General features: G+C 39.9%; 1 protein-coding gene across 1 annotated transcript in view; it reads left to right on the forward strand.

Moving 5' to 3' along the window:
• LOC141376513 (uncharacterized) overlaps positions 1-15,386 on the forward strand; it is a 214,091-nt gene that overhangs the window by 71,605 nt on the left and 127,100 nt on the right. The window lies entirely within an intron of this gene.

Here is a 15,386-nt window from a genome sequence, read left to right on the forward strand (position 1 = left end):
GCCAACTCTCAGAGAGTAATGCAGTTGACCGTATTCTCACGCCACACATCCATTTTCTCACGCAGAAAAATCATCGCTGTGAAATTTTTTTTCCTGTTGTATTTAAGGTGGTTTTCAAGACTTTTATCATTATATAAAGATGTTATTCTCTATGTGCAACCAAACCTGAACTGGTGAAAGCATTGTAATCAAAAACTAACTGATGCATGCTCGCAGAAAACATACCCGCGCTGCCTCGTGCCTTTCGCACCACTCCTGCTTGAAGCTGATGTGCTGCTCGCTTTCCCGCAGCATAGCTTAGTCAAAAGATTAGCTTATTTATAATAAATATTATATAAAAAGTGTCTATTAAAATAATATATTTATAATTTGTATATGTTTCTAAATAAATAGGGGCGTGGCTTGATGTGGGGGAGTGGCTTGGGGCATCGGGGCAGGGCTAAAATTTTCATTCCAGGCTAAAACCAAAAGTTGCCAGCCGAGTCACGCCCCATTCACACGGGGCTTCAGCGTCAATGCTTGACTGAAGGCGTGTCTGAAGTGATCGTGAAGCTGAAATGATCGTCATAGAAGCGTCAGCCAATGAAATTCAGTCAGCAATAGGCCACTGTCTAGCTGGTGTATTTGCATACAGCGATCTGATTGGCTGACGCTTCCGTCGGGGTTTGAAAAGTTGAGCTAGTCCCATCTTCTGCAGCGAGCAACGCCTGTGAAGCGGCGCCAACGGATCCACAATGCAGTTCGACAACGCCTGACGTCACCCATTCAAAGTGAATTTGAACCGTTGACGCTGAGGTACGTATGGCTGCATTACATCTTTAAAACAAACGCTACAAGGCAGTATGACGTCGCCGACAGCTTCTGTTCCTTTTAGCGATACCCGCTGACCGCTTACTTCCATGTTGACGGCTTGTTTGTTGTTACCAGTTTGCCCAGTAGGGGTAAATATGTTCATTTGGAGCTGTTTCATTGTAAATAAACAGTTAAATGGTCAGTAATATATTTTATTATTATGATTTACAAAAGAAAAAATAAATATATACTGTACATTAGCAGCAAATACATTAGCAAACAGTTCAGCTTATTAAAATTAATAGCTGTTATAATGAAATAGAATCAAGTTATCAAATCTCATTAGCCATTTCTTCACTGTATAACACATTCTGATGAAAGAGCAGTGAATTAATCTCTTATTTATTTAGATTTTTTTTGTTTGATTACATTAACAGCTGTCCCTTTAAAAATGCACACATCTAACATTATAATGAAGGCATTCGACTGCTTTCCTGACTTTTTATGCTCATCGAAGACGAAATTAGTTGTGTTTGAAAACCCCCCCACCAATATCGACATATTAAGATGTTAATATTATTAATTATGCGTATATGTCTGTTTAAACACGCACCCAAAAGCCAGACTTTCACTCCGCTTCAAATAGCATGCACAGAATCCTTTTGAGAAACAGCGTCTATTTATCACTATGGAGTGCGTCTGACAGTCGTGCACTATGATATGACTGTTTTGAGGATTGCATGGGGGGGTGACGGCACCTGTAATGAAAAAGAAGGGGAATCGCGCCATTGTTATTTTTATTTAAAAGTGTTTTCATGCCTAAACAAAGCGATAACACAGAACAGTCTCACATTTAAGAGCAAAGGGCGGCCCCTGGTGGTTCAGTGGTATGGATTGTGTATAGGGAGGCTCGGTTCTTTAATGTTTCTTGCCACCCTTCAGAGAAACACTGAAAATACAGAAGAAATATGGGAAATATTTCTTTACAGGATGATAGCGGGATAGAACTGTAAAATACGGGAGAATCCCGGGAAAAACGGGAGGGTTAACAGGTATGTAAAAGTGATACTAGTGCTGCAGGTATTAGCAGGTTTACTAAAGGTACAGTTGAGGGGTTTGCTTCTGTAATAAACCATGACAGTTGATGTTTATTAAAATGTAAGTATATAATTAATAAATCCACATACAACAGTGACTTAAAAGTGACGTCACGTCTTCAGTTTTGAACTCCGATTTGCTTTCACACTACAAGCGTACCGTGCCGAAGCCCAACCGAACTGCGATTTGGCACACCTCTTAAGCCTGATTTATACTTCTGCGTCAGGTGACCGGCGTAACCCACGGCACATGCAACACGCGTGGCTGTAAATTTATACTTCTGCGCGCTGTCTCTGTTGGTCTGCATTAACACTTCCGAAACGCTAGTTGGCAGTGAGGTGTAAATGTTCCTCTGTGTCGAGTTTCTTCGCTGCTTTTTTGCTTTTCCTGAACACTTACGCGATGTACAAGTGGCTCAAACTCGCTCATTTTGAGGCAGGAACCGGCGAACGTGCAACAACTTTAACTATGAGGTAAACACAAAACAAAACTTTCCATCCGGAGCTCCTTCACGGGACTCCACACTTGTAAACAATTGCTCGCGCCATTCGCGCGGTTCTCGGTCCCGCCCAGACTCGTCAGCGCTACCAAGCCGACCAATCACAGAGCTTACTCTACGCGTTGTTGCGACGTGTAGTTACATTTTTTGAGAGGTGCACGTCAGTGACGGCGACGGCCACGGCGAAGGGCTATGCGTCAGCGCCGTAGCATACGCCGGTGTTTGACGCAGAAGTATAAATCAGCCTTTGCAACCAGGCCAGGGCTGGCCACCTGCACTGTGCCTGGGCCCAATTCTGAGCACTTGTCAAACAAACGTGCCTGAGCATGGTTCAGATAGCGTAGTGCGAGTGCACCCTTAGCGCTCAAATATCAAGTGTACATCATTTAAACAAATCTAGAGTGATTGTTATTTCTTTAAGTGTACTACTATGAGCATTTTAAGGTCTTTTTAAAGAAACAGACAATATAAAAACTACTGTGAACTGATAGTTTGCAGTTCGAGGTCAGGTGTAACATCAACAATAGGTGTATGCTTATTATGTCGGCATTGTTCGTCTAACACCGTTCACAATTGCTCTGACAGAGATCACTTTATAAACGCTGCCGCTCTGACACCCTCATGTCTGAGACCTTTCCCTCTTACCCATCAAAGCGGCTGCATAATCATTTTCACTCAGCTGCATTTGTTTTTTGCTTGCGAGTCTCGGAAAAACAGGGATCACAGAAAATGGGTCAGTGTGTGCCAGAGGTGGTGTGTATTTCCCAGCACGGATCACTCTTGCTGTGAAGATTTGGCCTCGCGATCGCTCTCACAGTAGAAACAGGGGGAAGGGAGGGACAAACAATAGAGAGTGAGAGGTCAGATGAGCCTGACTCGCACGTTTGTCTTCTCTTTTCACTGATCCCCGTCTTTCAGTGCCGCCCGGGCCAGCTGACTGCAGCTGTGGCAAAGGTTGAGTGTCACACCCCCGGGGTTAAAGGATTTGCTCTCTGCTGCAGGAGCTGCTGAATAAAGGGGGTCACGGGGTCACGTTAAACACGCCTGCTGCTGAAGATCCCAGTTTTAGTGATCATTTGGATGAAAATAAAGATTATGGCTGCGTTCAAAATCGCCTACTACTCGAGTAGGTACTACATTTGAATTTGAATTTACTACATGATCATAAGAAAAGTATGTTCCATATCAGGGGTGTCCAAACTCGGTCCTTGAGGGCTGGTGTCCTGGAGAGTTTAGCTTTAACCCTAATCAAACACACCTGAAGCAGCTAATCAAGCTCTTACTAGATATACTAGAATCTTCCTGGCAGGTGTGTTAAAGCAAGTTGGAGCTAAACTATGCAGGACACCAACCCTCCAGTTCTGAGTTTGGACACCCCTGTTCTATATAGTATGAGGAATTGACACCACCCAGCTGACAAATCTAGCTTAAACCAGGCTAGGCTGGTTTTAGAGGGGTTTTGGCCATTTCCAGGCTGGTTTCCAGCCATTTCCGACCGGATCTTAGCTGGTAAGGCTGGAAAATGACCAGCTAAAACCTCGTCATAGAAGTGTCATAGCTGGTTTTGGCTGGGCTCCCAGCCTGACCAGCTAAGACCAGGCTGTAAATGGCTGGAAACCAGCCTGGAAATAGCCAAAACCTCTCTAAAACCAGCCTGGTCGACCAGCTAAAACCAGCCAACCAGCATAGGCTGGTTTAAGCTGTTTTTTTCAGTAGGGCAGTTTCATCGCTTCACTCTTATTTGTGAATTCTCTCGCAGTGCATCATGGGATAGCATAGCGCCCATGGGATGCTCACTTCAGAATCTCGCCGAAAGTAGTTGGTCCGGGTTCTTCTTACATACTGTTTTTTTTTTTTAATACTATGAATTCGAACATATTACTCAGCTCGCATACTGTTATTAATGTCTGTGATTTCAGACACAGCCCATGTGTTTGATACCTCTGTGCTCTACCTGATAAGTGATCGGACACTGTCACACAGAGGTGTTTTTAGGGTGTGTGAAGAAAAAAAAAGAAAAAAAAAGAAGAAAAAAAAGATGGCTCAGCCGACGTAGCATTATGGTGCAAGGTGCGTTTATTTACAGTGCAAAAGTGTCCAATCCAAAAATCCCAAAAAAAAAAAAAAAAAAATATATATATATATATATATATATATATATATATATATATATATATATATATATATATATATACAAAAAATAAACAAACTACAAAACAAACAAATAAAGACAATAAAGTAACAAAATAATTATATACAAGATATTTGCTATCCAGAATTTTCAAACCAACCATTCGCCACTACTCACACCTTCTATCTCCTACGACTCCTACACTGAACTGAGCACGAGTCACTCTATTTATAGTGAGTGACTCCGCCCAGTTTGGATTAAACTATATTGAAGGTAAGTATAAGGTAAGTCAGGACATAAACAAATCTTTCAGGTAAGCATTTCACACTTTCATACACTTCATTTGTATTACCATATAACTTAAAACAAAAATGATTAAATTAGCATTTTCTCACGAATACTGCTTTTTTCATTGTTTTCCCATTCTTTTCATCCCCCACATAAAACACATAGTCTCCCATGTCATAGTGAGTTGTGAAAACCTTGTTTCTTTTACAACCATGAGGAAATTTCGTAGCACTCACACTGACAATTTCACTTAAGTCTAATTGAATGAATTGAAGGAAGGACCAAAGGTGTGACTACAAACATGAATCAGTAAATAAATGCTTACCAAACACTCAACCAAAACCAGAGGTGCAGTCAAGATCAAAACTAGACCTCTCGAGACCTAGATCCAGCCCTCAAGTCATCAAGGAGCAATATATAGATCATTAATATTTTTAAATTCGCCAAGAGCATAGTTGACATTTTTACACATTCAGTTGAAGTCAGAATTATTCGCCCCCTTTGATTTTTTTTTCTTCCTTTTTTAAATATTTCCCAAATGATGTTTAACAGAGCAAGGAAATTTTCGCAGTATGTCTGATAATATTTTTCCTTCTGGAGAAAGTCTTATTTGTTTTATTTCGGCTAGAATAAAAGCAGCTTCTAATTTTTAGAAACACATTTTAAGGTCAATATTTTTAGCCCCTTTAAGCTATATATTTATTTCGATAGTCTACAGAACAAACCTTTTTTATACAATAACTTGCCTAATTACCCTAAGGTGGATGCTGCACACTGGTGGTGGATGAGGAGATTCCACCAATCTGTAAAGCGCTTTGAGTGTCTAGAAAAGCACTGTATAAATGTAAGAAATTATTATTATTATTATTATATTTCATGAGTTAAACAGTGTTTTAAAAAAACATATTTGGGTGAAAAATATTTGGGTTTTGTTTGATCAAAATGAAAGAACTCTTTCAGACACCTCCCAATTATTGTTATTATGTTCCAGTTATTAAGTTATCTGGTAGATTCCTTAAAAATTTTTTCACCTTATTCCAATTTTTTTTCCTGAGAAATCTTATTTGTTTGATTAAAAAAAAAGGTTTAGCTAATTTAATGAATAAAAGAAACTACAATATCCTATTGTGTTCCACATTTGAAAGTGACATGTTTTTTATACATCAGTTTTCCATAACTACAAACACGCAGACATTGTACAAAGCAGGGAATTTAAATAGGATAATCTATGGCATGGAAGAGGGAGGCATGAATTGGACGTCAATTCAAATCCAGCAGCATCTGTGTCATGTAAAGTGTTTTAAGAGCTTTGGGATGTTCCGATCCCTGGGAAAAAACTCACAAAAACAGGAGCTGTCAATCACAGCCGGGGGGGATGGGTTATTAGGACCCCGCCCCTGCTTCAAAAAAGCACACACGCACACACAGCAGGCTCTGACCCACAGGGTTAAGGTCACCTCATTTACCCCAAACATCATGTCACATTTAAATACGCTTCCCCCTGAACAGCATGAGCGGATTGTGGCTGGCCGATGCTCTTTTTCTCACAAACGTCAATGCTCTCTTTTTCCTCGCATAGTCTGTTTCTGTTTTCCTCCGGCCCTCCCTTTCTTCGCTCTTAACCTCTAACACTCACCACTTGGCTTAAAAACATGCTGCTATTGAGATTAAAAAAGAGGTTTGACCCTGATCAAACGACTGAACATGATTTTTCTGGTGTCTTCTTTTCTTTCTCTTCCTTTACAGACTGTTAAAGTCTATGAAAACATGTCATTACACGGCTGTGTAGCTCTGTGCTGGAAGTAAAATAGAGATATTTAGCAAAAAGTCAAAACTTGTCTAGTAATTGTGACCCTGGACAATAAAACCAGTCATGAGTGTCCATTAATTTTTTTTAATTGAGATTTATACATCTTCTAAAATCTGAATAAATCAGTTGAATTAATGTTTGGTTTCATATGATAGGACAATATATGGCACACTGCTAATGATTTTTGTAAATTACACAGTTTTTAACTGCAATATGACCTGGATTTTAATGTAGGACAGTACATGCGGTATGTTACTGTAATTTAAAGTTGCATTGTGAATAATCAAGTGGCAACCTCTCGCTCTCCCTCGTGAATCTAATACGGAAGTACCTGAAACTGCAATTCATCAACTCGCCTATAGGGGCTGGCTTCAAGATCTCCAGATGTTTACCGACTGCAACGGTAATTTGGCCAACTTTACAGCTGATAAAAACATGTTTGTAGTCTGGTAAAAATGATGGTTTTGGTGTATATAGCTAATATTACCCTTCATGACGACTGTGAGGGTGGTGAATGTTTTTTGGCCTTACAAATTTGTACCTTTCAAAAAGGTACCACCCCAGTGGCAGCTTGCGTACCTTTATTTCTGAGAGTGTATGAAATTTACTAAATATCTTAATGATTCTTATGATTTTTGGTATAGAAGAAACATGTATGCATAAAATGCATTCATATAATAAAAAATATACCTGTTCAGCAAAAGACTGGTCCAGAGTAACAATTACATATATAAAACCAGGGAACATACCAAAAAACAATAATAGCTTATTTTTCAGTCTGTTTACAGTCTGTCAGCAAATACAGTCTGCATATTGACACAATCATCTGAGATTTTTGAATAATGGCAGGGTTTGGGCGAACTAAATCTTCAAATAACACATACGTTCAACACTGTATACATTAGAGCTTCCACACACAGCCCTAACTGACCCACATGCACTGTGCCACACACAAACACTGACCTCCCGTAAAACCGTAACTCTCTTTTCTGGTAAGAGGCAGATTAAGAGAGTAAGAACCTTAGAGGTGAAAGCAGGCAGCATGGAGCTCCAGTGAAGGGAGCCGGCTTGTAATCCCTTTACCTAATAAGATGTCTTCATTGAGCGTATTAGAGCCCATAGAATAACCCCAGTTGACCCTTTTTAAACTTCTCTTCTTGTTTATCCATCCTGTTTTCCCAGTTTCAGCTGTAAAATAAAAATGGAGTGTCTTTAGTACGAGTAGTTTTTGGTACTGTGATGCATATACAAAACAACAAAGAATTAGGAAAAATTAAAATTGTTGTTCATTTACATCCACAAAATGACAAAGTAAGAAAATTGTAGTTTACATAAAATAAAATACCATTTTGGAAATCCATTTTTATGTTTAAATTGTTTATTGCGAAAAAACAAACATTACATCAGTACAGATAGTTACATATCGTTATCTTTTTCTTTTTCTTTTTTTTACAAAAGAGACAAAAAACGAAAAAAAAAAAAAATATATATATATATATATAATAAAAAAGAGAAATATTAATAATAATAATAATAATGATGTTAATAAAAGAGGAATATGAAAAATGGAAACATGAGTATTAATTGTACAGAAAATTACAACCAAATATCACAATCAAATGTTCAGATACATTGTCAATGTTAAAAGTAAATATTTACAATTAAACAGTATGCAATGGTATTAGATAAAACAAAAAAACTAAAAAATTAATTAATACGAAATAAATTAAAAAGGGAGGGACTCAGGAGAGTGCATCCATTAAATGGAAGGCAATACCTTAAGAGAGTTAAAGTAAGTTATAAAACATTGCCACTTTTTAAAGAAATTAGTTTTCCCAGAGCATCTAACCTTTTCCAACTTAAGAAAATGCATGGTATCTACAAGCCATTGGGATGTGGTTGGAGGCTTATTTGATTTCCAGTGAAGTAGTATATGACGCCTGTCGATTAGTGAGGTAAAGGCCAAAACATCAAGTTGTTTATAATTGAATTGGGACAAAATCTTTGGAACCCCAAAAATGGCAACATCAGGGGATGGGTTTATATTTACCTGCAACACCTTGGACATAATTGTAAAATAATTAATCCAATAATTATGTAATAGAGGGCACATAAAGAACATATGACTCAAATTACAACTTGGTGCATGACATCTGTCACATCTGTCATCGATATTGGGAAAAATTTCAGATAGCCTGGTTTTTGAGAAATGGACTCTATCAAAAGACTTTGAATTGTATCAGACTAAGCCGAGCGCAAATTGTACTAGAACGTATTGGAAATCCATTTTTAAATGTTTACATATAAAGTTTTTCATTTTAAAAACTGAGTGTACTATTAATTACAGATACATATTCCGTATATTTGTATTCCATATACCGTGCTTTACACGTTTTTGGGGGGGGGGATCTCCTCATCAATTACCAGTGTGCAGCATCCACTGGGATGACGCAATGGCAGCCATATTGCGCCAGACCCCACACCAGCTGATTGGTGGAGAAGAGACAGTTTAAACACCTGCTCTATTTCAATGACATCCTGGGATTTTTAACAACCACAGAGAGTCAGGACCTCGGTTTAAAATCTCATCAGAAAGACGGTGCTCACTAGCCACATTTCCACTGTTGAACCAGTGCAAGCCAGGGCTTTGGCTGGGCCAATAGCCTGGGAGCTTGAGAAGTGAGGCCAAAATCACAACGCATTTGCACTGTCGGGCCAATAGCTTGCTGCGCATCTCTAAAACCCTACTAACCCCACCTAGCCCCCCGTCCCATTTCCGATGTCACACAAGAGACCAATAGTATCTGGATGCAGCCTTTTTGATGCAAGCTGAGACTGCGTCACTCAGCGATGCAATGTCAGAAATAATGTACTCAAATGGAGCTAGTGACGTCACTGTGACGGGTAGGGTTAGGGGTGGGGTTAGGTGAGCCCATTAAAAAGCATTGGATGCAGCCCAGATTGCACTGCTACAGGTCTGCAGCCAGACCCCTCTCCAACAGACAGCGATTCCTGGATGATTTTTTTTAACTTTTAGCAGACTTGTACCACTGTGTGCTGAATCTGTACTTTATTGATGCATTCAATCACATGCTCGTTTCTGCAAACGCCGCCAATCTGCCACTGAACATCCTCCTCAGCCCAAATGGTCAGGCGAGCCCTGGTGTCTTCAACTGTCCAGTACTGTCTGGTCTCCATTTTGTTCTTTTTTTGTAAGCGAGTGTGATTGAAAAACTAACCTACGTTGAATGGGCATCCTGCCATCTTTTAACCTGATGCAGAAAAACTCAGCCTTTGGTCTTAAGCCCGCCCCAAAGACCCAGTTGGTTCGATCTGTCCCAAGGTTTTCGGCAGGCTGAAATAGGTGGAAGCCCCGCTTTGACCCGATCAGGCCCCAGAAGTGACTCTGGAAACACAACTGGCCCTGGCAGGCTCACTTTAGTCGCGATAGTGGAAACGCAGCTACTGAGTAGTATAGAGTCCCCATTAACACACCGGGGTGTTAGGACCAACACAGACTGCAGGTTGAGCACCCCCTGCTGGTCTCACCAACACCACTTCCGGCAGCAACATAGCTATCCTATATCCTATGTGGTCACCAATCCAGGTAGTGACTGAGCGTAGCTCTGCTTAGCTTCAGTGGGTGACTGTGGAGAGGTAGGCATGATCGAACGACCAATGAGGGGGGAGAGCATGCACGGAGCCCGGCAACTAGTCAGCGGGCCAATTAGAAAATAATAAATATATAAATAACACATGTTTGTCCTAATGATTGGGCTAGAGAGAGACCCTTCTTAAGCTGCGGTCACACTGCACTTTTCTCCCCATAGACTTGAATGCGTCAGACCGGAAACTCAAGCTTATGTGACAAGTTTCGCAGTTTGCTGCATTGCAAAGTTCAAGCTTGGTGAACTCTGACCGGATCACTTGACTGCGTGAGATCAAAACATGACCAGAAATTTAAAATATGGACCAATCTCTCACTTATTTAAATGTCAAATCGTCTTGTTTAATCCTGCCACTTTTCGCAGTGGTGTACGACATAATTTCGCAAGCTGAGAGAAAGGAGAAAGCGCATGCACTCACACACACAGAGCTACAGTGTTGTCGTGTCCTAACCCACATAGCAAAATATCTCTGGCCAAGCTCTGGCCCAGACAACCAGCTGTTGCTTGGCCCACATGCCACAGTGAATTACGGTACATGACTGGACCAAGTCTGGCTTCCAGACAAGGGCCAGAATGGACCATATCTGGGCCAAGTCTCAGCCAATTTAATAACCCATAACTGGGCCTGAACTGGGCCAGATATGTTGGTGTGTCACGACAGCAATGAAATTGATAAACCCATCAAGCCTTGCCTTTTAGGTGCGCTGGGTGTGCTTTTTCTCGAATCGACCTGATTGGTAGATTTTTTTTCTTTTATTTAAAAATAATAAAAATGTATTTTAAATGTGGGTGAAAATAGGCCAAACTTGCTTGGCCCACATATCCATTGCTAGCATCTGGGCCAAATACTACATTTGATATGTGGCCCAAGTATTGTGTGCCACCTTAAATACGGTGCCACCGTTGCCAAATCCGGGTCATGTTTGGCCCACATCCTGTATGCCAGTGCCGGATGAATGCCTGCTGTGCCAGATTTATGCCAAATCTGGGCCAGAATTCTTTGCTACCTGGGAAGTTATAATATTAAAGCTATTACATATCTTATACCGCCACCCTGTCTTCTTTTTCCCATCCTACAAACTCCAAACTACTTTGCTACAGCGACCATGTGAAAGTTGCAGAAAACTAGCTAAATGTTTTATAATATTTATTTTTGCAAATAACTTTATAAATATTAAATTTCTTTTACACTGTAAAAAAAAAACGTAATTTGACGGTTTATTTCTGGCTGCTGGGGAGCCAGAAAAAACCCCGTAAAATACCAGCCGTTAAATTACAGAAATAGGCGAAGTAGGTAGTGCTGTCGCCTCACAGTAAGAAGGTCGCTGGTTCGAGCCTCGGCTCAGCTGCCGTTTCTGTGTGGAGTTTGCATGTTCTCCCTGCGTTCGCGTGGGTTTCTTCCGGGTGCTTCGGTTTCCCCCACTGTTTAAAGACATGCTGTACAGGTGAATTGGGTTGGCTAAATTGTGTGTGTATGTATGTGTGGATGTTTCCCAGAGATGGGTTGTGGCTGAAAGGGCATGCGCAGCGTAAAAACTTGCTGGATAAGTTGGCGGTTCATTCCGCTGTGGCGACCCTGGGTTAATAAAGGGACTAAGCCGACCAGAAAATTAATGAATGTATGAAAATTACAGAAATTTTTACCAGAAAATTAAATTAAATTTCAGTAATTTAAAATTTGGTTTTTATTTCCGTCACCCCAGCTATTGTAAAATTTGATTTTTTACAGTGTATGAGAAGTTGCATTGGATCAAATGTGATTCATTGTTAAAAATGAAAATCGTAATATTAGTTTCAAAGAATCAACTATAAAAGAACAGCGACAGAAATGTGACATTTTACATATTTGAAACCAATTTGCACTAGTATTTGTACTAGAGCTGATATATTTTTATAGATGTAATATGAGCAAATTCATGTGCAATGTTGGTATTTTTTTGTTTAGTGCTCCTTTGTTTAGAAGAACACTTGACTAAATATTTAGTTGGTGTGAGACATCTTTAAAAACCTTGTAATCAATACTGAGGTCAACTCATTTGAATGACAATTGCTCAAGTGTGACTTTCCCACCAAATGAGGGCAGCTTCCTCTGTTTTTCTCAGGGTGGAGAATGTTGATTCTTGGCCCTGCCGTGATCCGCTGTGGCCCTAGCAGATGTTCTTGCACGGCCCGCTGTGGTGTGCTGGTCAGTGTCTGACGCTTCTCTCTGTTAAGGTCAAAGGTTCTGCAACGTCAGGAGGCAGACCTCTCGCATGGGTCAGAAAGCACCGTGACGCTAATAGAGGTTGAGTTCTGTGCGCGTTGCTGTCAAATAGGTTTACGCCTTTGAAATGGTTAATGTTTAAGCCCGCATTCCTCAACACCTGAAAGCGAGAGCTCAGACAGTCTATTAATGTCATAAGGCCACAGCGTTGGTGAAATCAAGATTTTTCCTAAAAACTCTAATATTCATTCAATCGTTGGTTATAATACAGATGATAAAACAACAGAATCAAGGGCAGAAAAAAATGTAATGTTCTTTTAAAGGGAAGACTCCACATAGGCTTATATACAGTACAGTTTAAGTGAGAATTGTTAGCCCTTCTGAATTATTCGCCCCTGTATATTTTTCCCCAATTTCTGTTTAACGGAAATACGAGTTTTTCAACTAATTTTAAAGCATAATACTTTTAATTTCTTTTCTCTTTGCTATGATGACAGCACATAATATTTTACTAGATATTATTTAAAACACTAGTATTCAGCTTAAAGTGACATTTAAAGGCTTAACTAAGATAATTAGGCAATGGTAGACACCGATGCGCATCTCTCAAAAAAATGTAACTACATGTTGCAACGACACACTGCGTAAGCTCTGTGGTTGGTCAGCTTGGTACCAGTGATGAGCATGGGCGGTGCTGAGAGCTGCAAGCCCGATGGAGCGAGTGTTTACAAGTGGTGAGTCCTGTGAAGGAGCTCCATATGGAAACTTTTGTTTTGTGTTTACCTTATGATTAAAGTTGCTGCACGTCTGCCTGCTTCCACCTCTGAACAAGCGAGTTTTAGCTACTTGTAGTGTTCAGAGAAAACGAAATACGAAACACGACACAGAGGAACATTTGAAAATTACTTCCAGCTAGCGTTTCGAAAGTGTTATTGCAGAGCAACACAAACAGCATGCAGAAGTGTAAATGCACGACGGCATTTATGCGCAGGGCAGGCGGCGTTGGTCACGTCGATCACTTGACGCAGAAGTATAAATCAGCCTTTACGGTAATTAGGTAGATAATTGTATATCATTAATTTGTTCTGTAAACAATCGACATGAATTTTTGATTAATATTGCCCTTAAAATTATCAAAAAAAAAAAATTAAAAACTGCTTTTATTTATAGCCAAAATAAAACAAATTTGACTTTCTCCAGAAGAAAAAAAAATACAAGAAATATTGTGAAAAATGCCTTGCTCTGTTAAACATCATTTGGGAAATATGTAAGGGTGCTTTCACACCTGCCTTATTTAGTTCGATTGAATCGCACTAGAGTTCGTTTCCCCTTTTGGTACGGTTCGTTTGGTTAGGTGAGAATGCAGCAATCGTACTCGAGTGCGCACCAAAAGCGGACCAAATAAGCGTACCGAGACCTGCTTAAAGAGGTGGTCTCGGTACGCTTTCAAACGAATCCTGGAGCGGTTTGTTTGTGGTGAGAATATGATCCGTACTAAAACAGGTCCAACCGCAAAAAGTACTGCGCGTTTTGGACTAATTCAGCTGCTGTAGGCCGATGCGCTGTGCATTATGGGATATGGAGGAAAAATATTTGTTGACAGCGCTTTACCAACAGAGAGAGAGAGAGGGGAAAACATTACCTGATGGATCGTTGGTAATATTTCTGCAAGATGACCATGTCACAGTTTAGCTAAATTAATTCACGTCTCCTCCTGAAGTGGCAAGCGATGCATCAAACACTGTTTTCCAGCCGCGGCCGCGCTTCATTTTCGTAATGTATAGTTTGTCTAAAGCAGGGATACAATCAGCCAGCGCAGTCGTCCGTCCAGAGTAAAAGGTTTTGTTTACCTGCGGGAGTTCACTGGCATTTTCCCGCACGTGAATTCTGACCAATCAATAAGCAGTTTAGGAAATATGTTCAACAACATCTGGCCAATGAGAGATGTGGATTTCGTCAGATGACTGCATTTTGGTTCGTTTAACTGGTTCGGACCAAAGTCAGCAGTGTGGTGTGAAAATGACCCAAAGACGGCAGAAGATGCAACAATGCATCATTTAATACCCTTGGTCCGGACCAAATGAAGTGAACTACAGATGTGAAAGCACCCTAAAAAAAAAAACAATCACAGGGGGGCGAATAATTTAGACTGTATGTCAGAGAGAGAGAGAGAGATACTGATCAGTCTGATCACTCCAGGAGGGGCTGCATTCCAGATCAAAGACCAACAATTAAACCCCAGAAACCTGAAAACACACAGAGAGTGAAAACAAACACATCAACTCAAGTTAACTGAGGTCAAAAATGTGCCATCTGCATTTTATAGGATGTAAATCATTCAAACAAATGGTTAAACGTGACTTGAAGACAAACAGTACAAAGAAATACAGCATTAACTCTGCTGTGTATAAGAGTATATCTTACTGAAGGTTACCAATTGTACCTATTATTTCATAACCTACTTTCTGTGGTATGTTTCATACAATTTCCCTTATTTATTTTCTATATGGGTGGATCTGGGGTTTCACTGTAGTTATAAATCTAAAATGTTCAACAAATTAGAAGATTCTTTTTTCTAAAAGAGTAAAGATCTATTATTAAATGCATGTGTCAAGTCCTTAGAAACAATTTAAGACATTAATTGCTATGATTTAGCGGTAAAAGGATGAAATCGTGAAAACGTAAGAAAATATAATTGTGTTATTAAATAGAAAATTTAATAAAATAAAAAATATATTAGTGTGCAACAGTTTCTTTTTTCAATCGGTTAGCATACGATGTTATAAACAAATTGTTAATGCACTTAATTGCTTTGTAAAAACTTATTTGCCCTCATAATCTTTTATCAAACATCATAACCTACCCCCCCCCCCCCCCCCTCCACCCCCTTAAAAATG

The sequence above is a fragment of the Danio rerio genome, chromosome 11 (assembly GCF_049306965.1).
Source record: "Danio rerio strain Tuebingen ecotype United States chromosome 11, GRCz12tu, whole genome shotgun sequence".
Lineage (NCBI taxonomy): Eukaryota > Metazoa > Chordata > Actinopteri > Cypriniformes > Danionidae > Danio > Danio rerio.